We start from the raw sequence: 27851 nt of genomic DNA on the forward strand, positions 1-27851 counted from the left end.
CTTTTCTTTTTTTTTTTTTTTTTTTTTTTTTTTTTAATTGTGGGAACAAGCCCACGCAATCACAGGGGAGCTTACAAAGTAGTGTCTACTGTTAGATAAATGTGGGTAGGAATACCGTATATGCCAAAGCCCTGCAGCTGCAATACAATATAGTGTAGTATCTTTGGCATTGATAATTTTTATTTTATAAATATATAGGCAGTTACTGCTTTGTATATACTTTTAAGGCATTACTCCAGTCAGAAATATAACTGTATTGGTTTCTATGTAGCCTGGCAAAAATCCCGTAGCCTGTTCTAAACTGTCATAATGAAATGTTTGTGCAGTTTGCTATGAGCGCTCTCTCCTTCACGTCCCTGATTCCGGCTTTCATATCTTCTACATTTGAAGCATGTCAGAGCTTCTCTAGAATAGCCTTTTTTATTGTTATAGCTCTGAAATCTTCTGCAGTGCTTTAGAGTAAATAGACTTGTTTACTGTCCCCTCAGAGGGGCTTAGTGTAATCCCTACCATAATTATACGCCCATCATAGTCTAAAGGTGCCCATACACTTAAACCTTTTCCCGCCGATAGACAGCAGATTCGATCACTGTGATCGAATCTGCTGGGAAATCGATGCGCAAACGCTGACTAAATGATCGATTTCCATCCGAAATCGATCGTTCCCGTCGATCTGTCCGCATGGAAGATTTCGCTCAATCCCCGGCGGGTCGGAAGTGTGTCGATAGCGGCGTTCGAATGTCTGACCGACGCTAGCGGCAATACATTGCCTGTTCCGCCGGCGCGTGTCCCCGCTGTCTCTTCTCCGCGCTGGGCTCCGGCTGGCTTCACTTCTTCCTGTCCCGACAGGAAGTTTAAACAGTAGAGCGCCCTCTACTTTTTAATCTTCCCCCGACAGGAAGTCAAGTGAAGCTGGAGCCCAGAGCGGAGAAGGGACAGTGGAGACTGGGGGGACTCACGCCGGCCGGATCAGGTAATGTATAGCTGGCGGGGGCGGCAGTACCGGCAGCTCCACAGATTGTGAATCGGTTTCATGGTGAAATCGATTCAAAATCGGTTTGCAGTGTAGGCAGCCAATAGATCCCTCTTTGATCAGATTCGATCAGAGGGATCTATCTGCTGGTCAATCTGGTGGCAATCGACCAGTGTATGGCAGCCTTAAAGCCAATGGGCATCACCTTTAAAAAAAAAAAAAAAAAATCACATGGACGTGTTTAAAATGTTATGTTACCTTATTGTGTTTTCATCGCTCACCTGCCTTTGGATCCGGTCATTTTTCTCTGCAGATCGGTGCCTTTGTTCGTCAAGATGGCCACCAACCTTTTGTTTATGTTCCGGGGTCAGCAGCCTCTTTCTTTCAACTGTCTCCCAAGCGCTGGTGTAGTCGCACGAGAGACAGATATTCCGGGCGCGGGCATGAGCATTTACAAAGGGCAAAACACAGTTTTTATAGCGTATAGTAATAAATATAATATAAAAATAAAGCGCTAAAGATTCTTTGCATAGTTCTACTCACAGCTGGTTTCACGAGTAGAACTATGCGTGCTCTGCCTGCTGCCCAGACTATGCCAGACACGTCACACTGCATGCTCTGTGAGTCAGAGCATAGGAGCCGCGCATCATCAGAGGGGCGGGGAAGGAGGAGGAGATGACCCTGCATGACGGAGGAGAGACAGGGCAGGAAGAATAAGCTCTCTCTCCTCCTATCAGTCATGTATTCGACCACAATGGTCAAATTTTTCTAAGGCAGATTTCGGGTGCCAGGCTGCAGCCACTGCATCCAGATGGGGACTGACCATCACAGCACAAGCAAAGTCCCCTATGAAGAAAAAAAAAACGGTTCCCATTGACTTTAACCTCCCTGGCGTTCTGATTCCCCATGATTTCCGTGCAAAAAGTGGTTCAATTAATTTCCAATAATTTTCAACCTTTTTTTTTTTTTGCAATTAATTTTTTTAAAATATTGAATTCAATACAGGTTATTGTATTGACTTCTTAAAAACTTTTTAAGAACTTAAAAAAAAAATGTTTGCAGTGAGATGTTGATCACGCTGTGTGACCCTGGTGTCATCAACGCCGATCGGCGGGGGACATGTCATCGCTGAGGGAGAAGCAAAATCCGTACACGGACATGGAAGACGGTCGGCACTGGGGAAGCTATCAGAGGTACGCGACGAGGGATCAGCACGCCAATTGTGAGTATAAGACCCAGATGTGAAGGCAGGTGTATAGGGAGCCACATGTAGCCAGGAGTGTAGCCAGATGTCAGGGTAGCCAGGAGTGTAGCCAGATGTCAGGGTAGCCAGGAGTGTAGCCAGATGTCAGGGTAGCCAGGAGTGTAGCCAGATGTCAGGGTAGCCAGGAGTGTAGCCAGATGTCAGGGTAGCCAGGAGTGTAGCCAGATGTCAGGGTAGCCAGGAGTGTAGCCAGATGTCAGGGTAGCCAGGAGTGTAGCCAGGTATATAGGGTGCCAGGTGTAGCCAGTTATAGGGTGCCAGGTGTAGCCAGGTATATAGGGGAGCCCGGTATATAGGGTGCCAGGTGTAGCCAGGAGAATAGGGTGCCAGATGTCCCCTCCCTCCCGATCTCCCCCCCCCCCCTCGATTCCCACTTTTGGTATGGGGGATCCCCCCTGTGGGCGGGGGATCCCCCTTCTGTGCGGCGGTATTTTGGGCTGGGGGATCCCCCTCTGCGGGTGGGGGGATCCCCCTTCTGTGCGGCAGTATTTTGGGCTGGGGGATCCCCCTCTGCGGGTGGGGGATCCCCTTTCTGTGCGGAGGTATTTTGGGCTGGGGGATCCCCCTTCTGTGCGGCGTGCGGGTGGCCTATACCCCTCCCCCCATCCTCGCTCCCCCCCCCCCTCCCTGTCTAAGCCCTTTGAGCAAATCAAACTACTCACCCGGGGGCCCTCTACAGCGCAGCCTCCATCGCAAAGTCCCGTCTCTTTACAGTTACATTACGAGACTTGGTGACGTCACCAAGTCTCGTAATGTAACTGTAAAGAGACAGGACTTCCGCGATGGAGGAAGAAGTGCTGCGCTGGAGAGGGCCCCCGGGTGAGTAGTTCGATTTGCTCAAAGGGCTTAGACAGGGAAGGGGGGGGGGAAGCGAGGATGGGGGGGAGGGGTATAGGCCACCCGCACGCCGCACAGAAGGGGGATCCCCCCACCTGCAGAGGGGGATCCCCAGCCCAAAATACCGCCACACAGAAGGGGGATCCCCCACCCGCAGAGGGGGATCCCCCAGCCCAAAATACCGCCGCACAGAAGGGGGATCCCCCAGCCCAAAATACAGCCGCACAGAAGGGGGATCCCCCCACCCGCAGAGGGGGATCCCCCAGCCCAAAATACCTCCGCACAGAAGGAGGATCCCCCCGCTTGCCCTAGCACATTCTCTCCCTAGGGAGAAGCATGCAGCAGCCTGCAGAGGCTGCTGCAGCGCTGCTGATCACAGCGTGAGAGGGGAAAGTGCAGGACGAGCTGAGCTCGTCCAGAACGTTTCCAGCAAGTTTTCTTTGGACGACCTCAGCTCGTCCAGAACGCTAGGCAGGTTAAGGCTAGTTTTGGGAGATGCTAGCTAGCATATCTGTGTATTTTTTGGATGTGGTAGGAAACCAAAATGCCCAGAGCCAACCCACACAAACACAGGGACAACAGCTCCATAGCTCTATTCTAAGTGGGGACAGGGCGAGAGTGCTACCCACTATGCTGCCATGCCACCCTACCTACAGCTGCTCTCCTATGCATAAAGGTTATCTAATAAGCTTGCACAAATGGCTCTATAGACAAGACAAGAGTGGAAATACAGCCTACTCCAAAGGCTTAGAGAATAACTGTGGTGAGAAAAATATGGATGCTGACATATTTATTTCTTGTTAATGATCTATTTGGCTGCAGTGGTGTCTGAATAACCTCAGAAACCAGCATGCAGCTAATCTTGTCAGATCTGACAATAATGTCAGAAACACCTGATATTGCCCCCATCCCGCACAGATCGCAACACGTTGCTCTCTTACAGGTTCTGCACATCCCGACTCTGCAATGTTGCCTGATGGATCTGGATCCCAATCGGGCGACATTGTGTGTATGGACCTTTAGAAGTCTAGCCTTATCGTTGCTGAAGTGATGATTAGATACTATGCAGCCTTACCACTGGACAGGTATTCAGTTTCTCACCACAAAGTTGCTTTAAATATTTCAAACTAAAAACTGAGAATTAGCTATTTTCCAACCCATAATGTAATTATGCTTTACTGATTTTGCCACCCAAAAGAGACCTGAACCCTCTGGCTTCCTATTACTCTGTAATAGAAATCTGCACAGATACAGTAGCACTGCTGCTCTGATAACTTTTCCAATGCCAGGGCTCTTAGCCTCACCCCCTCCCACCACCAATACTGCCAATCACTATGCAAATCCACACTGATATGTCCTATTATATTTTTTGTATGCTTTAATTCTCTAACCAGGTGGACTGGAGTACTGCTGGAAAGTGTGTGATGTGCCTCTCATGAAGTTCTGTGATAAATTAGTTTGCAGAAGCTTTTTTACTTTTCTCAAGATATTTAACAAACCTAAGATGCTGGTGTCACCCATCTGGGGGTGATAAAATATCCCCCCGTTTGCTTGCAGAGTCGTGTGGGAAAGGATCTGCACTGTGCACAGCACTACTGACAAATTGTAAAAATGAACGGTCATTTTCCCTCTCTGTCAAGTTTAATTCTTTGTACTCAAACAATAAACTCAATTAAATGAAATGTAAGAGTGGCACTAAATTTGGGGTACCACTTACAATTTTATTTTGACGTTTCTACCTGACTTCTACAGAACTGAAATGTCAATATCATGGAGGCATCTATTCATATACTATTCATATATTTGTTTTTCTCAAGCCTGTGAAACAAGATTTGAACTGTTAGAAAAAAAATAAAAAGAAAAGCTAAATAAATGGTTTAAAGTGAACCTGAGGTGAAAATAAACTGATGAGATAAACAATATTCATCCTCCTACTCCTAAAAATGACTTTTTGAGAGATCTTATGGTTTAATTTTATATTTAAACATTTACATAGTCTGTTGAATGTTTTACTGTCTCATCATTGGCAGCCTTTTAAGTTTCCCAGAGTTAAGAAAAGGTCAATAGTTCATATATTTTATCTCTCCCTGCCCTCAGAAGTTGTATTCTGCCAGGAAAACTTGTATTGCTGTACTTTGATTATCAGTGATGTTATGATTCCCGACAAGCTATCGACAAGTCAGAAGCCGTGACTTCCATGCCTAGAAATTAACTCCTTCATGTAACTATAGCCTCCCTCCCAAGGGCTAATGAGGCTCACTCCAGTGGTGTTTTTCAGAGCAGCAGCAGAGCATCATCATTTACCTACTTCTGGCAGCAGGACAAGTTCTCACTCCCTTCATCACTGCACAGCTTTTCACCTTGTGGCTCGCGCTGCACATGACATGCAGAGCTAGGAACCGCAAAGATGGGCTGCATGTCGTAAAGCTGCACTGAAGTGAGGACCTGTTCAGCTACTGGAACCAGGTAAATTATCATGCACCACTGCTCGGCTATATATGGAGGGGGGATGCATGCACACAGGCTATATGATCCTGAGATCTTTGGGAGGGGCGGGGTTCACAGGGTGGGCCAGCAACTCCTAGTTATACCTCTGGCCGCATATTATATGGGTCACCTTTAAATCCAACACTGCTTCACCTATCCTAGTTGCTTTGAAGATATAAGCAGCAGAGGTTGTCGTAAACGCTTCTGTGTTTCACTATATCATTAAAATCACTCCATTTAAAGTGGAATAATAAAGTGGAATTAAGTTAAACATTTGAATCCTTTATTTCACCAAGCATGACCGGGTCATGCCTGGAAGTGGGTTTGGCACATACATAGCAATACAGTCTGTGGGGGCTACACACTAAAGAAGTAGTGACTCAGAGACGTAGCAGTATGGTGCAGTTACAGTGCTTCCTTAGATTAGCCATCGCAGCAACTTTGCCTACCGGGGGAGAGGGTCAAGGCACTGTTCGGTGAAAGTGCGTGTATAGATTTCAAGAAATTGACGGCAGATTGGAGGAAAGCGTTCCTGTGTCTTGCAGTCCTGGTGGAGGTGGCCCGAACCCTGCCTTATGGGAGCCGACTGATGTAACAGTGGCCTGGGTGAGAGGGATCATTTGCAATCCTCAGCACCCTATAGCGCAGCTGAGAGTTGTAGAAGAGGTCAAGAGTGGAAGGGGTTTCCCAATGATTCTCTCTGCTGATCTGAAGTTTGTGTCTGTCACTGGCTGAGGAGCCAGCGTACCAGATGAGAATGTAGCCAAGGACAGATTCAGCGTTGGCGGAGTAGAATCTGGTTAGAACCTCTTGGGCCATACCAAACTTCATCAGCTGGTGGAAGAAGAGTCTTTTCTGTGCTGTCACCAGGGTGGGCACTACCACCTCCCAGCTCATGTCATTGGAGGTGGTAGTGCCCAGGAGGTGGACACGGTATACTGTTGCCACCTCAGTGCTGTCGATGTAGGTTGGAGATGGTGTGGAAGCCTGCTTTGTGAAATTGATGGTTATCTCAACGGTTTTAGCTGTATTGAGCTGCAGCCTATTCTCCCTACACCAGTGACCGATCCATTCAGCCTGCTGACGGTAGGCCCAATCGTCGTCGTTGGTAACCAGGTCTCTTGAGTTCCACCTCATGTACTCTGACATTTCCTACAGAACTTGCAGACATGAATTTACAGTTCACTCAATAATTGCTAGCAATCCTAGTCTGGAGGTAGCAAAGCAGGCCCAAACAATGATTTTGGCATGTTTTGCATATGAGATCGTGTTCTTATGTTGAAATATAGTGTTTGGATTTCTACAAACATAACGCTTTTCACACACACTAAAAAGTTCCATAGGGCTTGAGAATACCGTAATTGCCTGCTCTTGCCTTATCATAGTGTATTCTCCTGATCTATTAGCTCTGCTCTGTCGCAGTGTTTGGTTCACTCTCATTGCACTTGTATGTGTGTACGTGGACATGACTTACCACTGTGAACAAGCTTTAGTGCAATGGGAGCAGGCTCAGTGGCTGATCTAAGGGTGGATTTCTCCCATTCATCAGCTGGGACACCCTCTGGAGGATTGGTCCCCGCCCAATCCTGGGGAAACACAAAACACAAGCATAAAAAGCTCCCGCCCTCCCCTCATCCTCAGTGTAATTGTGTTTCCGCCCGGGGAACACACGGAACTTGCAGCTCCCATTTTTTATTTTGCTATCCTCACCGGAGGGTGAGGTTTTTCCTAATTCTCGGCATTACCTGTTGTGCAGGGTGGGCTAGGATCCAGGATCAGAGGTAGGAGGTCCGGAGAGAGGGAGCCCTGTAACGCAGTCTGCCGCCAGTTTACTGAACGCCCACGGGTGGAATTGGGCTGTTCAGTTTCCGCCTTCCTCCTGCGCGAGCCATTTCCTTTCAATTTTATTGGCCGGCGCACGGAGGTCACTTCCTGTGACGTCAGAGGAGGCGGACAGAATAGGCGCATGGTTTCCGCATTTAAGCGCTGAGAGGGCGTGCGGGCGGCGGCAAGATGGATGGCCAGAATCGAAGTGTGGCTGCGGGCACCGCTGCCGCTGCTAGCGCCACCGCTACCGCCGCCGCTACCGCCGCCGCTACCGCCGCCACGACCACCGGTACCGCTGCCGCAGTTCCTGCAACGGGTACGGCGGTTACCACTGCCTCCACGAGTGCTGCAGCCCATGAGACTAAGCCTCAACAAACGGATGGTGTGGTGAGTGGGAGGAATACACTCCCTTACATACTGCCAGTTAACTATATTTTTGGGTGTTTAACTGTTTTGTATGTATCTTTTTTCTCTCTCCCTCTCCCCTCTTTTATCAATGCAGGCTAGAGTGGAGTCTGGGTCTTCTAGCAGTAGATCCAGATCAAAGAGATGCTGCCAGTGTTTAGTCAAGCTCTCATCTAGTTACACTAAAGCACTCTGCCAGTCATGTATAGATGCAGTTATTTCTGCAGAATCCTCTTCCATTTTTAAAAACATTATGCGTTCTGTTAAAAAGGATATGGATGAGACTCTTGGAAAATTTAAAGAATCTCTTCTTTCTGACCTTCCTGTGCCAGGTCCCTCCTCAGCTCCAGGTGCCTCATCAGTACCCATTGATCCCCCGCATAACCCCCCTGTCCCTATTCCTGTCCCAATCTCTGATTCAGTTCAAGGTGCCCTTAACTTAGATCACTTAGGGGAAGAGGGGGAGGAGGAGGAGGACTTGGAGGGTAGAGAGGAGGTGTCAGACATGGAAGAGGGGGAAAATGCTCCTTCTGAGGATGAATCCGATAACGATTTTAAGAAGGCAGCCAGATTTCTTTTTAGTACTGAGGAAACAAGTGAATTACTTAAAGCAGTTTATGCCACGGAACAGATTCCTGAAGTTCAAAAAGAGCTTACGGCTCAAGATCAGGTTTATTCAGGGTTGGCCCAACAATCGGGGAGAGTTTTTCCCTTCCATCAATCTCTTAAAGACATTATAAAATCACAATGGCAGGAGCCGGAGCGTAAATTATTTATTCCCAAATCTGCCAAAAGAAAATTCCCTTTCTCTGCCTCTGACATTGATGAGTTTACCAAATGCCCAAAATTAGATGCGGCATTGTCCAAATATTCAAAAAACGCTGACCTCTCCTTTGAGGATGCAGGAGTGTTAAAAGATGCTATGGACAAGAAAATAGATCTTCTATTGAAAAAAGCCTGGGAATCCGCTTCCTTTGCGTTTATACCAGGTGTGGCTGCCACCTGCATTTCTCGTAATTTACGGGTTTGGATGGACAATTTGATCACTCATGTGAAAACAGGCTCAGATTTGAATACCTATGTTAAGTCTCTTCCGGTGGTCTTGAAGTCGGTGGCCTTTTTAGCAGATGCGGCGGTGGAACTTGTGCGGATTTCTGCACGTACTACCGCTTTAATTAACTCTGCGCGGAGGGCTCTCTGGCTCAAGACCTGGGATGGTGATTTGACTTCAAAAAATAAATTATGTGCAGTTCCCTTTGAAGGGGATTTATTATTCGGTAAGGATTTGGATAATATTCTTTCCAGATCGGCAGAAAAGGGGAAGCAATTTCCCAATAAACGCAAACCATTTAGAACGAATAAACCAGGTTTATTTAGGAGGCCTGTACAAAGCCAGGTCAAACAGCCAGCCCAGCAGCGGAAATGGTCCTTTCCCGCTGGCAGAGGACGTGGAGGGTTTGCACTTGCGAAACCAACCGACCCCAAAGGAAGTAAATGACATATTGCCGGTGGGGGGGAGACTTCTTTATTTTCTGTCCCATTGGGAAAAAATCAATCCCGACCCATTCATTTTAAAGATTATAAAAGACGGGTATCGTCCGCAATTTTTTGTTCCTCCTCCCCCCAGAGTTTTTGTAAACAAATTTCCAAGGGACCCGAGCAAGGCTCAGGGTCTTCTCACGGAGATACAGAGACTGATTGCAAAGGAAGTGATCATTCCGGTGCCTCAAAGTCAGGAGTTTCAGGGTTATTACTCCCATGTGTTTTTGGTGACCAAAACCAACGGGGAATTCAGATTCATTCTAAACTTGAAGTCTCTGAACCCCTTTTTAGTTTACAGAAAATTCAGAATGGAAAACATTTTTTCAGTGAGGGCACTTCTTCAGGGGGGAGAATTTTTTGCGTCAATAGATTTACAGGACGCTTACCTCCACATTCCAATTGCAAAATCTCATCAGAAGTTTCTCAGATTCGCAATTCGAATGAGAGATCGGACGTGTCACTACCAATTTCAGGCCCTGCCCTTTGGAATAGCGTCAGCCCCGCGCATCTTCACCAAAGTACTAGCAGAGATAATGAGGGTGTTGAGAAATCAAGGAGTAAACATTATTCCTTACCTGGACGATCTGCTGATCGTTTCCAAAACAGAGACGGATCTCAAAGCCCACAGGGACCTGGTCGTGGAGGTTCTCTCTCGGATGGGATGGATCATAAACTACCCCAAATCGAAAATAGAACCTTCTCAGTCGATTATTTTTCTGGGGTTTGTGATCGATTCCATTCGGGAGAAGATCTTTCTGACCCCAGGAAAAGTGGAAAAGTTACAAGTAGGAGTCAGAGACTTACTACTACGCCAGGAGGTGGCAATAAGAGAAGTTATGAGGATTTTAGGTCTCATGACCGCATCCATTCCGGCAGTAGCTTGGGCTCAATTTCATGCTCGACATCTCCAAAACTGGTTATTGGGGGTATGGGACAAGACGCAGGAGTCATTGGACTCACTGGTACAGATACCAGCACAGGTGAAAGGGAGTTTTCACTGGTGGCTTCAACCTTGGAATCTGACTCAGGGCAGAATATGGAAACAAATAGACCCTATAAGAATGCACACAGACGCCAGTGCCTGGGGTTGGGGAGCAACGACGATGGGCCAACATTCCCAGGGGAGGTGGTGCAGGTCGATGGCCAAAAAATCTTCCAACTTCAGAGAACTCGCAGCAGTGAAAGAGGCACTTTGGGCTTTTCAGGACTTGATTCGACTCAATCATGTCCTAATTTTCTCGGACAATATTTCGACGGTAGCTTATCTCAACAGACAGGGGGGGACCAGATCTCTGTGTCTCTCCCGTCTGGCGACGGAGATTTTTGTTTGGGCAGAGGCCAATCTTTTGTCAATCGAGGCCATTCATGTGAAGGGGTCTCTCAATATCGAGGCGGACTTTTTGAGCCGCCACGAAATCGACCATGCCGAATGGGAACTGAACCAGGAGGTTTTTCTCTGGGTCACAGAAAGATTGGGTGTCCCGGACATCGATCTTTTCGCCTCACCGGTCAATACCAAGATTCCTCAATTTTTTTCTCTTCACAGGAATACGAGTTCTCTGGGGTTGGATGCGCTATCGGTCCCATGGACGTTCGACCTGGGATATGCGTATCCACCCCTCAAATTAATTCCTCAGGTCTTAGACAAACTTCAAAGGGAGAAAGTAAACCTCATACTCATAGCCCCGGTTTGGCCCAAGAGAGTATGGTTCTCCACTCTTCTACAGTTGTCAGTTCAATCACCTCTCAAGCTTCCAGTCAGGCCGGACCTTCTACGGCAGGGACCGCTTTTTCATCCCAAGCCAGAACTTTTCAATCTGGCGGCCTGGATCCTGAGAGGATGATTTTAAGGAGTAAAGGAATTTCAGACAAAACTATCGACACCTTGTTAAAATGCAGAAAACCTATCACTCACAAAATTTATAGGAAGGTCTGGAAGGTATATATGTCTTGGTGTGATACACATAGTCGGAATCAAGGAGAGACAGGAACTGTTCTCGACTTTTTACAGGAGGGTTTTGAGATGAATTTGGCCTTAAGTACATTAAAAGTGCAGTGTTCAGCTCTATCAGTTCTCCTAGACAGACCCTTGGCACAGGAAAAGTTGCTCAAAGATTTTTTCCGGGCAGTTCAGAGATCTACACCTATTAAGCATAAGGTAGTTCCTCAGTGGGATTTGTCTCTAGTACTTAAGGTTCTCTCCGGCCCCCCCTTTGAGCCTATCGATGAAATTGACTTGAAATTATTAACGTTTAAGGTGGCCTTTTTGATCGCCATTACCTCAGCCAGAAGGTTGGGCGACCTTCAGGCCTTGTCGGTCAAAGATCCTTTTTTGTCTATTTTTCCAGACAAGATTGTTTTACGTCTGGATCCAAATTATCTTCCTAAGGTATCCACTGATTTTCACAGGTCTCAGAACATTGTACTCCCCTCGTTCTGTGAGAAACCTTCCTGTGCCAAGGAACAGGAGTTTCACTGTCTAGATGTTAGGAGAGCCCTTCTATCCTATCTAGCCAGGACTAGAGAGTTTAGGAAATCTTCTCACTTATTTGTGCTATTTATGGGGAAGAATAAGGGACATCAAGCCTCTAAACAGACTATTGCCAGGTGGATATGCGAGACTATCTCTCTAGCTTATAAGACTTCAGACTCCACTCCACCAACCAACCTAAGGGCACACTCCACTCGATCGATGGCAACGTCATGGGCGGAGAGAGCAGGTGCTACGGTCCAGCAGATATGTCAAGCGGCAACTTGGGCGAGTTCTTCCACTTTCGTCAGACACTACAGGGTGGATGTTCTTTCGCAGCAGGATTTGTCGTTTGGCAGGAAAGTGCTTCAGGCTGTGGTCCCTCCCTAGGTGGGTGTTTACTTTTGTATCCCTCCAGAGGGTGTCCCAGCTGATGAATGGGAGAAAGCACCAGTTAGTCTTACCGGTAACGGTGTTTCTGTTCAGCAGCTGGGACACCGTCTACTACCCTACCCTATTCTGCGCACTTCCTTGGGCCTGTTTCTCTTGGAGTTATATAGTGGGTCACTTGGAGGTGCTTCGCTCTCCCTTTTTTCCTTAGTGTTCGGGCTTCCTTACTTTTTTATACACTGGGGATGAGGGGAGGGCGGGAGCTTTTTATGCTTGTGTTTTGTGTTTCCCCAGGATTGGGCGGGGACCAATCCTCCAGAGGGTGTCCCAGCTGCTGAACAGAAACACCGTTACCGGTAAGACTAACTGGTGCTTTCACATACTTGCGGAAGAATTTCTGCTGATGGCCATGATCTGATGAGCATAATATACTACCACTCTCTTTAGTCAACGGCGTCACATGCTGCTGGGTAACAAACAGGGGTTTTATCTTATTCATCTCCATGGAAGGAATAGAATTCCTTTCAATTTCTGCCATTCAAGCAGATATTGTGAATACTCATCACTGTAATGTGTAGTGGCTGGAAAGTGTAATGGTTAAGGGCTCTGCCTCCGACATGGGAGACCTGGGTTCGAATCTCGGCTCTGCCTGTTCAGTAAGCCAGCACCTATTCAGCAGGAGACCTTAGGCAAATCTCCCTAACGCTGCTACTGCCTATAGAGCGCGTCCTAGTGGCTGCAGCTCTGGCGCTTTGAGTCCGCCAGGAGAAAAGCGCTATATAAGTGTTTGTCTTTGCCTTTAGTGCTTGTTTGCATAGTGTATAAGAGCTTCCAGTGATGGGAAGTTAGATGAAGTTTGCTCTTTCCGTACTGTAAATGCCCTTCAGTGACTGTACACAAAGGATTTTATTTTAGGATGTTTAAAACTATTCTATAGAAAGTATATGGTACTTTTTTTTTTTTTTTTTTTTTGCATCCAATCATGTGAGCAAATTATTAAAAATTAGGACCGGTTCTCATTGACACGTTCAGATAAACGGACAGTGGCGTAGCAATAGGGGATGCAGAGGTAGCGCTCACAGAGTGTATTCTCCTGATCTATTAGCTCTGCTCTGTCGCAGTGTTTGGTTTCTCTCATTCATCTTTTTAGCTTTTCATTGGTGCTATGCTGGCAATGAACACTGTTAACCACTTGAGGACCTAGGACTTTCTACCCCTTAAGGACCGGCCACTTTTTTTCCATTCAGACCACTGCAGCTTTCACGGTTTATTGCTCGCTCATACAACCTACCACCTAAATGAATTTTGGCTCCTTTTCTTCTCACTAATAAAGCTTTCTTTTGGTGCTATTTGATTGCTCCTGCGATTTTTACTTTTTATTATATTCATCAAAAAAGACATGAATTTTGGCAAAAAAATGATTTTTTTAACTTTCTGTGCTGACATTTTTCAAATAAAGTAAAATTTCTGTATACATGCAGCACGAAAAATGTGGACAAACATGTTTTTGATAAAAAAAAAAAAAAAAACATTCAGTGTAGGTATAGTGATTGGTTTGGGTAAAAGTTATAGTGTTTACAAACTATGGTGCAAAAAGTGAATTTTCCCATTTTCAAGCATCTATGACTTTTCTGACCACCTGACATGTTTCATGAGGGGCTAGAATTTCAGGATAGTATAAATACCCCCCAAATGACCCCATTTTGGAAAGAAGACATCCCAAAGTATTCACTGAGAGGCATAGTGAGTTCATAGAAGATATAAATTTTTGTCACAAGTTAGCGGAAAATGACAGTTTGTCACACAAAAAAATAAAAAAAAAGGTTTCTATTTCTGCCAACTTGTAACAAAAAAAAATGAAATCTGCCATGGACTCAACATGCCCCTCAATGAATACCTTGAAGTGTCTACTTTCCAAAATGGGGTCATTTGTGGGGTGTGTTTACTGTCCTCGCATTTTGGGGGGTGCTAATTTGTAAGCACCCCTGTAAAACCTAAAGGTGCTCATTGGACTTTGGGCCCCTTAGCGCAGTTAGGCTGCAAAAAAGTGCCACACATGTGGTATTGCCGTACTCAGGAGAAGTAGTATAATGTGTTTTGGGGTGTATTTTTACACATACCCATGCTGGGTGGGAGAAATATCTCTGTAAATGACATTTTTTTTAATTTTTTTTTACACACAATTGTCCATTTACAGAGATCTTTCTCCCACTCAGCATGGGTATGTGTACAAATACACCCCAAAACACATTATACTACTTCTCCTGAGTACGGCGATACCACGTGTGGCACTTTTTTGCACCCTAACTGCGCTAAGGGGCCCAAAGTCCAATGAGTACCTTTAGGATTTCACAGGTCATTTTGAGAAATTTCGTTTCAAGACTACTCCTCGCGGTTTAGGGCCCCTAAAATGCCAGGACAGTATAGGAACCCCACAAATGACCCCATTTTAGAAAGAAGACACCCCAAGGTATTCCCTTAGTAGACGGTGAGTTCATAGAAGATTTTATTTTTTGTCACAAGTTAGCGGAAAATGACACTTTGTGAAAAAAAAACAATAAAAATCAATTTCCGCTAACTTGTGACAAAAAATAAAAACTTCTATGAACTCGTCATACACCTAACAGAATACCTTGGGGTGTCTTTTTTTCTAAAATGGGGTCACTTGTCTGGTTCCTATACCGCCCTGGCATTTTACGGGCCCAAAACCGTGAGTAGTCTGGAAACCAAATGTCTCAAAATGACTGTTCAGGGGTATAAGCATCTGCAAATTTTGATGACAGGTGGTCTATGAGGGGGCGAATTTTGTGGAACCGGTCATAAGCAGGGTGGCCTTTTAGATGACAGGTTGTATTGGGCCTGATCTGATGGATAGGAGTGCTAGGGGGTGACAGGAGGTGATTGATGGGTGTCTCAAGGTGTGATTAGAGGGGGGAATAGATGCAAGCAATGCACTGGCGAGGTGATCAGGGCTGGGGTCTGAGGGCATTCTGAGGGTGTGGGCGGGTGATTGAGTGCCCTAGGGGTAGATAGGGGTCTAATCTGATAGGTAGCAGTGACAGGGGGTGATTGATGGGTAATTAGTGGGTGTTTAGGGTAGAGAACAGATGTAAACACTGCACTTGGGAGGTGATCGGACGTCGGATCTGCGGGCGATCTATTGGTGTGGGTGGGTGATCAGATTGCCCGCAAGGGGCAGGTTAGGGGCTGATTGATGGGTGGCAGTGACAGGGGGTGATTGATGGGTGGCAGTGACAGGGGGTGATTGATGGGTGATTGACAGGTGATCAGTGGGTTATTACAGGGAAGGACAGATGTAAATAATGCCCTGGCGAATTGATAAGGGGGGGGTCTGAGGGCAATCTGAACGTGTAGGCGGGTGATTGGGTGCCCGCAAGGGGCAGATTAGGGTCTGATCTGATGGGTAACAGTGACAGGTGGTGATAGGGGGTGATTGATGGGTGATTGATGGGTAATTAGTTGGTGTTTAGAGGAGAGAATAGATGTAAACAATGGATTTGGGAGGTGATCTGATGTCGGATCTGCGGGCGATCTATTGGTGTGGGGGGGTGATCAGATTGCCCGCAAGGGGCAGGTTAGGGTCTGATTGATGGGTGGCAGTGACAAGGGGTGATTGATGGGTGATTGACAGGTGATCAGGGGGGATAGATGCATACAGTACATGGGGGGGGGGGGGGTCTGGGGAGAATCTGAGGGGTGGGGGGGTGATCAGGAGGGAGAAGGGGGCAGGGGGGGGATAAAAAAAAAATAGCGTTGACAGATAGTGACAGGGAGTGATTGATGGGTGATTAGGGGGGTGATTGGGTGCAAACAGGGGTCTGGGGGGTGGGCAGGGGGGGTCTGATGGGTGCTGTGGGCGATCTGGGGCGGGGGGGGGGGGGGGATCAGTGTGCTTGGGTGCAGACTAGGGTGGCTGCAGCCTGCCCTGGTGGTCCCTCGGACACTGGGACCACCAGGGCAGGAGGCAGCCTGTATAATACACTTTGTAAACATTACAAAGTGTATTATACACTTTGTATGCGGCGATCGTCGGGTTAACATCCCGCCGGCGCTTCCGTATGGCCGGCGGGATGTTGCGGCGGGTGAGCGGCGCCAGGCGGAGCATCGCGTCACGGATGACGCGATCGCTCCGCCTATGCCCCTACAAGGACCGCCGCCATTTGTCTATACGGCGGTCCTTGCGGGGTGCACTTCCCGGCCGCCAATTGTATATACGGCGGTTGGGAAGTGGTTAATCCAATCTCATCAGAGATGATTTAGCAGATTTCAGATCTGCAACCCAGTGGATTAAATTCCCACCTGGTGTGAATATTCTCTGTCTAGCTAAGAGGCACAGAAACCACACAACACTCAAATTGGTGGAAATGCATCTCATAAAGTTTATATTGCATGTGATATTTGCGGTACAGGTACAGACATTGATGAGCTACAAAAAGCAAGACAGAGCAGTTCAACAGTATAGAGCATAAACCCTAGAGAACAATACCCACAATATATACATTAATATGTAATCTGAATGCATCTTCCCAATATGTCCTACAATACAACCCACATTTCCCAGAACCATTACATCTTACCCAGCCAAGAGAACCAGCAGCTCCAGCAGCAGACCAAAGAAGACAGAGAATAGGACCTGCATGCTGAAAAACCATATACTCATTGACTCCACCTCCTCACCACACATCGCTTCCCTTTTAATAGGCGCAGTGTCATTGGCTGAAGGAATGCTTTTCAGCAGATTTAAACTTTATCTCCACCTAAGGTCAGTTAGCAGAAAGTGGAGTCTTTTGTCTTAGAAACATGTGCTCTAAGAATGGTGCAGTGCCTGCCCAACAAAAGCAAGCTGTGAAACACACAGTCCATTTCTTACAAACACCTATATATGTGCATATATAACACCTATATATGTAGTAATCCTTAATACTGTTTTCTTACTCTAAATGCACCTCTGTGACACTGCAGCTGTCCGTGATAGGTTTTGGGGCTCCATATCAATAGAGTGCTTGGGGCCCTATGTAAAACTCGCACTGGAGCCCCAAGCTCCTTATTTACACCTCTGTAAACAGATCAGTGAAAACCGATATGAATTGATCCATTGGAATGAAAATCGTATCAGTTTCCTCTCCGTTGGTATCCCTTTTGCATCGGTTACAACAGAAAGTGATAAAAATAGCTGTCTATGGGCAGCCTATTGCCCTCTGTCTGTCTGCTTTCCTTTTTCTGCCCTCAGTTGCCAATGCAGCATCTTGCTTCTCTTCTCCCCACCCCACGGATATTTGGATAAAATATCTGTCCTTCAAGAAAGAGCGTTCTTTCCTTGTAAAACATGGCCTCATTATGCACACTCCTGCCCTTTCCCTCCTGCTTGCTTCACGCACACTCGACACAGATTAGCCCCAGACCATCCTGCCCTGCCCGGTATGCATAATAATAAAAATATTTCTGCTGGCTAGAGAGGTACATTTTTATAGTCAGTGTGTTGTGTATATGCGTTTTCTCATTGGCTCCCATGCAGTGCTTCTGCCTCAGTTTCCATTCCGCTGGGCTTTACTGCCCGGAAGAATCACTGCAGAACCAAACTTGCGGTCCGTTCAATGGAGCGTTCGGTACAAATACGTTTTGAATGGACCAATGTAAATGGATCCATAGGTTAACATTAGATCGGTTAGGATCCGTTCCGTTGCGATCTAACAGACCAATTTTAGTGCCAGTGTGAACAGAGACTTGGCAAAATAAATGTTACCACATCAAAACCCAAAACTTTGGACTAAGGTTTATAACATGACTAGTAGATCTAAGCCCGTTTAAAAGCGGGATCTAGGTCTCTCTCACCGCCGCCTGTCAGTGTGCAAGCACCCGTCCGCCCCCCCTTGCCCCGTCCTCTTCCTGTCCCAGCGGCTACACATGCGCAGTAGCCAGAAAACACTGGCACAGAGACAGAAGGATGACACAGTAACAGTTAGGGTTTTATTATATAGGATGGGTCCTTTGCATTTGCAGGAAGACTAGCATGGAACAAGTTTTTTTTTTTTTTCGTTTATCTCCTCTCACTGCTCTAAATTTACTGGCAGATTCAATTGCTGGCATCTCTCTGCAAATGTCTATGAGATTAGCCTCGCACAGAGGAGCCTAAACAAATCCCCTGAGCATTGCAGAGGTGAAGCAAGGTGATAGGTGAGTGGCATGCTGTGCTGTGGAGCTGTATGCAGCACCATGCACTGCTACTCAACTTAAAGAAAACCACGTTTTCACTTAAGTAACTTCATAAGCACTATTGCCCTACCTTAAATGCTGCATCCCTGTGGCTGAAATCGCTATTAACCTGCTGAGCGGTCTGGACGAGCTCAGCTCGTCCAACACCGCCAGAGGCTGCCGCTCAGGCCCTGCTGGGCCGATTTGCACCAAATAAAAAGCAGCACACGCAGCAGGCACTTTGCCAGCCGCGTGTGCTGCCTGATCGCCGCTGCAGCGCGGCGATCCGCCGCGTGCAGCGGCGAAAGAGGGTCCCCCCAGCCGCCCGAGCCCAGCGTAGCCGGAACAAACAGTTCCGGCCAGCGCTAAGGGCTGGATCGGAGGCGGCTGACGTCAAGACGTCGGCTGACGTCGATGACGTCACTCCGCTCGTCGCCATGGCGACGAGGGAAGCGAAACACGGAGGGCCGCTCATTGCGGCCTTCCGTGTTATCTCTTGCCGCCGGAGGCGATCGGAAGATCGCCTCCGGAGCGCCCTCTAGTGGGCTTTCATGCAGCCAACTTTAAGTTGGCTGCATGAAATAGTTTTTTTTTTATTTAAAAAAAACCCTCCCGCAGCCACCCTGGCGATTTAATCAGAACGCCAGGGTGGTTAAACGCCCCCCAAATGCTTGCGAGGATATTTGGGCAGCGCTTCGTAGTAGAGGCAGAGCTTTGTGCAGTAGCTCTGCCTCTACTCCCGTCAATTGGCGCTAATCGCCACCTCTCCCCGCCCCTCTGTCTTTTTTCACTGAGAAGGGCGGGGAGAGGCGGCGATCAGCGCGTATTGACAAGAATGGAGGCAGAGTTACAGCTCAAAGCGCTGCCTCCCCCAGCAGCAAACTCCATGACCAAGAAAGTTGTGGATTTTTGCCCTGAAATTTGGGGGGTTTAATAGCGATTTCATCCGCGGGGATGCAGCGTTTTAGGGAGGGCATTAGTGCTAATGAAGTTACTTAAGTAAAAACGGGGGGGAGTTGAGACTTCAGAGCCTCTTTAAAAAAAAACTAAAACATGTAAAACAAAAAGTTTAAAAAAGAAAATGATAGCTCCCCCTGCCCTTTAGAGAAGAACTGTAGTGAAAATAACATAATGAATAAAATTGCTTATTGTTTACAATATTAATTTATATATTTAGTCAGTGTTTTTCCATTGTAAAATCTTTTTTTCACCCTGATCTACATTCTGAAATGTATCACTGGTGGGGACATTTTAAGTTCTGCCAGGTGATCTGTACGGAATGTTCGTTACTGAGAGTTCTATGCACAGAGGGAGATATTGCTTGCTTGGTAGTTGGAAAAAGCCGTTATTTCCCACAATGCAACAAGGTTCACAGACCGCAAACCTTTTAGGACCTTGGTCATGCCATCACACCATGAGAGGGGTTTTATCACAATATCAGCCATAGAGACCACCCTGAAGATCTATTTGAGAAAAGGTAAAGATTTATCATGGTAAAGGGGGTATTGGCTACTGATTGGATAGAAGTTCAATCCTTGGTTTATGTTCCTCTTTGAATCTGTGTCCCCCATGCAGCCTGGTATGGCCAGGATGGCTGAGGCAGAGTGAAAACCTTCGCCATAATGAACCATGGTACATGGCATGGAGGTGACTCTGCAGGGTAGAGAGGCAGACACAGTTTCTCCTCTACTGCGGTGCACCTGACCATGTAAAGGGCAAGAGTCTCATTCCCACCTCTGTGCATTAGGGACGGGAGCCACAACACCACGCTTTTAACGGTAAGTTCAGGGGGAACTTGTGGTGGAATCTGGGAGCCCCTTGATGGGATGCCCACTGCCATGCTATGCACCATGTGAGCTGGTATTGTTCAGAGTGGCAGAGCCCTACATTGTCCCTCTCAGCCAATCTGGCAATAAAAGAGAAAGACATTCAGCATTGCAAGAATGACTCAGTTGGGCAGTGTAGGGCTCCTTAATGTTTTCATTCTAAGCAATGTCATCCTGCATGCTCCATGGCATAGAGAGGATTCTGCAGGAGAGGGGCATACATTTTTCCCTTCTCCTGTGCAGGGCACCCTAACACCCTTCTTTACCTATCACACCTCTGCTGGACACCCCAACCAGCACTGCTATTCATCGCTGCTCCTCCTGCACTGCACCACAAATACATAGTACAGCAAAGGAAGTCCCAGGCAAAGCATCCATAAATCTCCCACTGAGGCTGACCATTAATCCACTGATTAAACTGACCATTTCCTATAGATTCAGATGTGAACAAATAATCAATAGTAGTTACCAAGCTTTGATGCATTAGGGCCCGTTTCCACCATCGTGAATCCGCATGCGTTGTCTGCATGCGGATTCGCATAGCCAATACAAGTGGATGGGCCTGTTTCCACTTGTCTGAAGTGCTGAGCGTTTTCCTGTGCGGGAAAAATCTGCACGGCAGAGCCGTCCCGTCAGAATTCGCTCCCCGCACACCGCTATGCGAATCGCACGCAATGCATTGAATAGGGAAATCACATGTGTTTTTGGCATGCGTTTTTACCCGCGATTTCGCATAGAAACTAATGTAAATTAACACAGGCAGTGACATGGTTAAAATCGCATATACCATAACCTATGCGAAATTGCGGCAAGTCAGTGGTGAATTACCGGCGATTCCGCACCGCAATAGTGGAAACGGGCCCTCAAGGCTAGTATGTCTTTACTGTCAAACTGTGACAGGAAGTGCTATAATGCAGGAAACAGGAAGTTGGCCTAGCCATGTGCTGTCTGCCTGCCTTTATAGGGGACCACATGATTTTAGTGTTTAGCAGTGGCGTAGCTAAGGAGCTGTGGGCCCCAGTGCAAGGTTTACCTTGAGGCCCCCCAAGCACTATATACATAACAATTGATACGCCACACCAAAACCTGCCAAGGACAACAACAGTGTAAGAAGTGTGTTAATGATTACTACTACTAAAATCACCTATAGAAGTGATTATTACCAGCATAGGACCAATAGAGAGCTGATTCTGTGGTTGAGGGTGGGCCCAACAGGGCCCCTCTGACCCAAGGGCCCCGATGCGGTCACTACCTCTGCACCCACTATTGCTACGCCACTGATGTTTAGGTAAAGGCACCACTAAACCTCCCTGGCGGTATGATATGCGCAGCCGCGGGAGGGTTTTTTCAAATTTTTTTTTTTTAAGCATGTAGGTAGCCTGGCGCTAGCTACATGCTTCCCCCCCCCCCCTCCCTGCGGCGTCCCCCCGTACTCGCCAATCGCCGCCGGCGCCGCTTGCCCATAAGGAACTCCCGTTCTGAACGGGATTTCCTTAAGGGCTTCCCCCGTCGCCATGGCGACGGACGGAGTGACGTCATTGATGTCGTGACTAGACAGGTAATCCCGATCCACCCCATAGCGCAGCCTGGCGGCGATTGGCCAAGCTGCGGAAGGAGTATGCGGGGGGGGCTGTATCGCTGCGGGTAGTGGCGCATCAGCGGCGGGCGGCGGCGATCAGACCAAACACGCAGCTAGCAATTTTGCTAGCTGCGTGTTTGAAAAAAAAAATTATGTAAATCGGCCCAGCAGAGCCTGAGCGGCACCCTCCGGCGGCTTACCCCGTGTCCAGCACGGGGTTACCGCCAAGGAGATTAATGATCCTTCTACGTAAAGCTGTTCAGCTTGAAAGTGGAGCAATTTAATGCCACATAGGTGACACTTAGTGGTCCATTTTCAAGCTACATAAAATTTGCATGAATTCAGCATTCTTTGCATCTTATTGACCATCCCCAACCGCAATACATAATATCTGTAATAGATGGTGATTGTGTTGTCTTATTCACCTTGCAGGTTGACAAGTGAGGAACCTGCCTCCTAAGGAAGATGAACCTATGCACAAGCCATTCCTGATCCTCTTCCTGGGTACCAATCTGTCTCTTGCAGTTGTCCTAATGCAAATCTCCTTGACCCTGATGTGTTGGCTGCCTTACTCTACTCTATCCAGTAGAAAGACTTGATTTTCACATACTATCTGCTGGAGGATGCTTCTTGATGATTTGGAAGAAACCGCAGTGTTAAGTCACAGACTCTCCTTTGGGACCGATAATTTTTAATGCATATCATTATTTCTACTTTGTGATATTTAACATTCCCAGTATTTTATAATGCTGTTACAGAAACCTCGGTTCTATGGTTCTACCTTTCATTGCTGGCAGAGTTACGGCCATCTCACACAGTTTAGGCAACCCTTTTTGTGTATTTTATACTGAAACCACTCTAGATAAATGCATTTGTGTCTTCTATGTTGAAAAGCGTTTAAGTGACAAATTTGTTCCCTTCAGTCCATTAGGTAAAATATTCCATAAGCCTCATTGCTCTCTTTATATTTGTACTTTTTCCATTCAGCTGAATTTGTTCACACTGCTAAGTAATTGCCATCGCTATTCAAGCGACTGTTAGTCATACCTGAGACGTCTGTCTGAAATGACATCCTACCACTCGAGTGCCAAACTTCCAGTCAGTCTGGTAAAGGTCACCTTAACATTTTTTTTCTCTTGTTTGTACAGACCAGCTTGTCCTACACTGTAGCCGTCTGACATCTTACAATTTTTTATTGCCGTATCTGTTTTGTATGTTATACAGTGTACACCAAGTTCTGTTGATTGCTAGCACACTTATTCGTATACAGTATTAAATTGATAAGACATGCATATTGTATTATAGTATTATTTATTCATGATCTTCTAAAGTATTTATATCACTTGATATAACAAGCAGCTTTGGCTCTAGTCATTTTTACTCCCAGACATGCAGCTAATTATAGGACATTGTGAATGGTTTATACAGCACAGTGCTTCGTTTCATTAACAAGAGAATGGGTAAGAAAGCTATTGTAACATGTACATAATGTAAGCTTGTAGGATATGCCAAAAATAAAACATATGGCAACCCTACAATACCATATATCCTCACCACCTTCCCTGCACCACTCAGAGCAACAGAAAATGGGATCTTCTGTGATTTCTTCTGGTGTCATCCCTGACCCATGAAACAAGGCTTGATTTATACTTTTTCTGCGCCTCAGCCAACTTTCTAGTTGCTCCCAATCTGTGTACCCACCCCCATTCCACATGCAGCCCCCTCTTTCGTGTGTAACATCCAAGTACAGCACTCCCTCGGATGTACAGCTCCTTTGAACAGCCTCTGATCCCCATTTACAGCCTTCCTTTATGATTTGCAGGATTTCCTTATATGTTGTGCAATTCCATGTCCAGCCACCACCTTGGGCAGCAGCTGCCTAAGGCATGGACTTAGTGAGCTTTATAGAAATCCAGCCTGAAGTGAACAGAACCGTTATGGTGTGTGGAGAGAGCAGGAACTACAGCAGTGGTCTGCCAAGTAGTATCTAACTCAACAGACTACTGCCGGGGAGGCCACTGACCTCATTGGACACTTGTAAACACACTGCAGTTTCACCCAAACTGGAGTGGAAAGTTTAGTGTGCTCATAGATTTAGTAAAATGTAGCTCCTCAAAATTAAAGCTGCTCTCATAATATGTGCCAAAGTTCATCTGGAAATAGATATCTGCTAGCAGTATATCGGGACTGCTGCAGGAGGTGTCTAACAGATCATTCTCACTTGGGAATCCAGCAGGATTTGGGGGCTGGAAGGATCACTGTTTGATTAAATGAGCAACACAAGGAAGGTCATATAACTTCAAAGTAGGCAGGTTACCACTAGTTTCATTATATCCTCAGAGGTAGAGAAATGTGACGCTTTGCAGCCCCTTGAGGTGAACATTTTGACTCCTTTCTTGCTAGTTGTGTTCCCTGTCAGTCTGCCCCATTACCATCTGGATAAATCCTGCACTGTAAGATGTGCAACAAGGTTGTGCACCCTGAAGGGTTGGAGACAGTTTGCATGCTGGTGGGATGTAAACGCACAGCTGCAAATTTACATATAATACTATGACAGGCCACACCTTTTCCACCATACAGTCTGTTGGGTTGAGGTGAAGGTTTTTCAGCCTTCTGGTCTTAAGCGTAGACATTAAATAATTAAAGTTATATACGTGCCCTCTGTCTCAAAAACACAGGAATATACAGTCTCACACCAAGTAGCCAATAAAGTCCTCAGACTGGTTCCTCAGAGTCCACCGTATTCCAGAATATCTGGCTCCTTAATCCAAGACCATCATCTCAACATGTAAATGAAAAAAATAAAAGTACATAGCGTAATACTGCTTTCATCCAATCACTCCTTCACCAGGAGAACTTTACACCGTGTGCTTTTAAGGATCACCTTCCAACCACCTGTGCCGGGACACAACCCCCCAATGTGCCCGCACTCACCCTAAATATCCTCCAAGATCTCCGGAGGCAAGATTGATCACATATGGGGGTATGCACCAGAAAATACTGTTTCAAACACTGGCAAGGTTTCCAATAGGTTTCCAATATTACTGCAACTTAGAGAACACTAACATAGTGTAATACTGTAAATTTATTAAAAGCAATAAAAGATAGTGCACTCACAAGCATAGGGTAAATCAAAGCATGTAATGCCGACAGTGCTGGTTCCCGGGTGACCACTCTGCGGATGCCGCATCAGATTCCCCTCTGCCCGATCAAAGCTGCACTCCCAGCGTCTCCAGCGTCCACTTCCGGTCTCGTGTACTACTGCTCCGCCCTATGCATTTAGTCACAAGTGACTCATCAGGGGCCCCTGATGAGTCACTTGTGACGAAATGCATAGGGCGGAGCAGTAGTACACGAGACCGGAAGTGGACGCTGGGAGTGCAGCTTTGATCGGGCAGAGGGGAATCTGATGCGGCATCCGCAGAGTGGTCACCCGGGGACCAGCGCTGTCGGCATTTCATGCTTTGATTTACCCTATGTGGGTAGGGTGAGTGCGGGCACATTGGAGGGTTGTGTCCCGGCACAGGTGGTTGGAAGGTGATCCTTAAAAGCACACGGTGTAAAGTTCTCCTGGTGAAGGAGTGATTGGATGAAAGCAGTATTACGCTATGTACTTTTATTTTTTTCATTTACATGTTGAGATGATTGTCCTGGACTAAGGAGCCAGATATTCTGGAATACGGTGGACTCTGAGGAACCAGTCTGAGGACTTTATTGGCTACTTGGTGTGAGACTGTATATTCCTGTGTTTTTGAGACAGAGGGCGCGTATATAACTTTAATTATTTATTGTATTGTATCACACTATTTTATTACGCGAACCATCGAGTGTAATTTCATATCCTCAGCGCATACTCAATTTAATTTTAAGCGTAAACATTGCTAGTCAAAACAGTAGTAATTTATCTTTATAATTGTGTGGAAGAAGTAAAAGTGCAGGGTCACTAAGAGTAAATCTGCTTGCTGATCTACAAACAAGCTCTTCGCTACAAGATAATAGATTCATGTCAATACTTTAAAAACTTTTTTTAAAGATAATTGCTTAGGTTTCCTCTTTTAACCTCATCATTCCAAACATGTTGTGGAGTAAGACTTAATCTGGAAGCATAGCAGTCAGATTATTAAGTCATTACAGGTGTACGGAAGACTGCCCTATAAATATGTAATCTATTTAAGTCATAATTACAGATGAATACGTATATAAACGACATATGCACTAGTCTACAACGTCTCTCCATTTTGCTGCTGTCGGTTTTGCTCCTCAAAAACAGTTACAAACATGTTTCATTTCTCAGGAGACAGTATAATGATGGTATAGCAATGTGATCATACAAGCCACTCTAAAAGTGTAACAGTCATCCCACCCCAGTCATAAGAGAGGGGATCACCAGGCCACTCGGACCAAAAGGTCTCTTCGAGGGGTTTTTGTGAGATTCCAGATCCACAGACTAAAGCAATACTCAGGATCCAAACAAAGGGCCTGCCTCTGGCAGCAAACAGCATTCGACTCCTGATTATACAGGTGCATTTTTCTATATTGATTTTGGGTCAGGCCCTTTAGTTGGTTCCTGACTGAAGAATTAGTTTATGGTCAGTAATGTGTGGAGCATATACATGGCTGGATTTGGAATACCACACAAGCACTTAAGACCTCGGTCAAACCTCTTTCTAATGCCAGGTGTAGGATACCGTTTTAGGCAGGCAATCTGTGTGATAACATTGGGAAATTGTCATTATCCTGTTTGTGCCCTAGGAATAAAATTTTACTCTTAATTAGAGATGGACAAATTAATATACTTGATTTCATATATAGCTGAAACTATTTAAAATAAAACAGGAAGTTGATCTCTTATGCTCTTATTAGATCAAATTTGGTCATCTCTTTTGTATTAAGATTATCTCCCACACCTTGTTCAAATCTTTCATGATGAGGCTTCTTCTGTGTAATCCACAGCACTCATTCATACCTGACCATTTCCTTTCTTCAATGTGTACGAGGACTCTGAAAAAGAGTTGGTGTTCAAAATCCGCACCTTTCCAGCATGGAACAGCAGGACGGGGTTATAAAACACACCACACACTACCGTTCTGTGCCGAAATGGTGCAGAATGGTCGTGTTCAGGTTCCGAACCACTTACTGCTACAATTTGACTAGAAACGCTACTCTGGAACACTACCCTGCAAACAAGATATGGGGAATCTTCTCTCACAAAGATGACTTCTCTTTTTGTTTCCATTTCTAAAGCTTCTTTCATGAGATCACTGTCTTTCTGTGTTGTGTCTCTCTGATTCTCTGTGAAGAGTTTGAATGCACTGTCTGTTTGACCCTGATTACCTCTGGTGTGAGACTCAAGAGAGATTAGAGGCAAAGATAACCCTTTAATAACCACCCTGGCGTTCTGATTAAATCGCCAGGGTGGCTGCGGGAGGGTTTTTTTTAAATAAAAAAAAAACTATTTCATGCAGCCAACTGAAAGTTGGCTGCATGAAAGCCCACTAGAGGGCGCTCCGGAGGCGATCTTCCGATCGCCTCCGGCGCCCAGAATAAACAAGGAAGGCCGCAATGAGCGGCCTTCCTTGTTTTGCTTATATCGTCGCCATAGCGACGAGCGGAGTGACGTCATCGACGTCAGCCGACGTCCTGACGTCAGCCGCCTCCGATCCAGCCCTTAGCGCTGGCCGGAACTTTTTGTTCCGGCTACGCTGGGCTCAGGCGGCTGGGGGGACCCTCTTTCGCCGCTGCTCGCGGCGAATCGCCGCAGAGCGGCGGCGATCAGGCAGCACACGCAGCTGGCAAAGTGCCGGCTGCGTGTGCTGCTTTTTATTTCATTAAAATCGGCCCAGCAGGGCCTGAGCGGCAGCCGCTGGCGGTGTTGGACGAGCTGAGCTCGTCCAGACCGCTCAGCTGGTTAAGGTCTGGAGCAGCAGGCAAATGTGAACATCAGTTGTACAGTTTTCCCATTTCCAGAAACCAAGATGGCAGCCTCCATGAAAGAAACCTTATTCTACAGCCCTGGCTAAAGGTGGCAACACACCATA

At 46.5% G+C, this 27851-nt stretch overlaps 1 protein-coding gene across 1 annotated transcript in view; it reads left to right on the forward strand.

Annotated features, from left to right (window-relative positions):
* GNAI3 (G protein subunit alpha i3) overlaps positions 1-23105 on the forward strand; it is a 105715-nt gene extending 82610 nt beyond the window's left edge. The window contains exon 9 of the mRNA XM_068269515.1: positions 22246-23105. The gene's annotated coding sequence lies outside the window, so the exon portion shown is untranslated. The remainder of the gene's footprint in view (positions 1-22245) is intronic.
* Positions 23106-27851: the final 4746 nt, after the last annotated feature.

Source organism: Hyperolius riggenbachi, chromosome 2, assembly GCF_040937935.1.
Source record: "Hyperolius riggenbachi isolate aHypRig1 chromosome 2, aHypRig1.pri, whole genome shotgun sequence".
In the NCBI taxonomy this organism is placed as follows: domain Eukaryota; kingdom Metazoa; phylum Chordata; class Amphibia; order Anura; family Hyperoliidae; genus Hyperolius; species Hyperolius riggenbachi.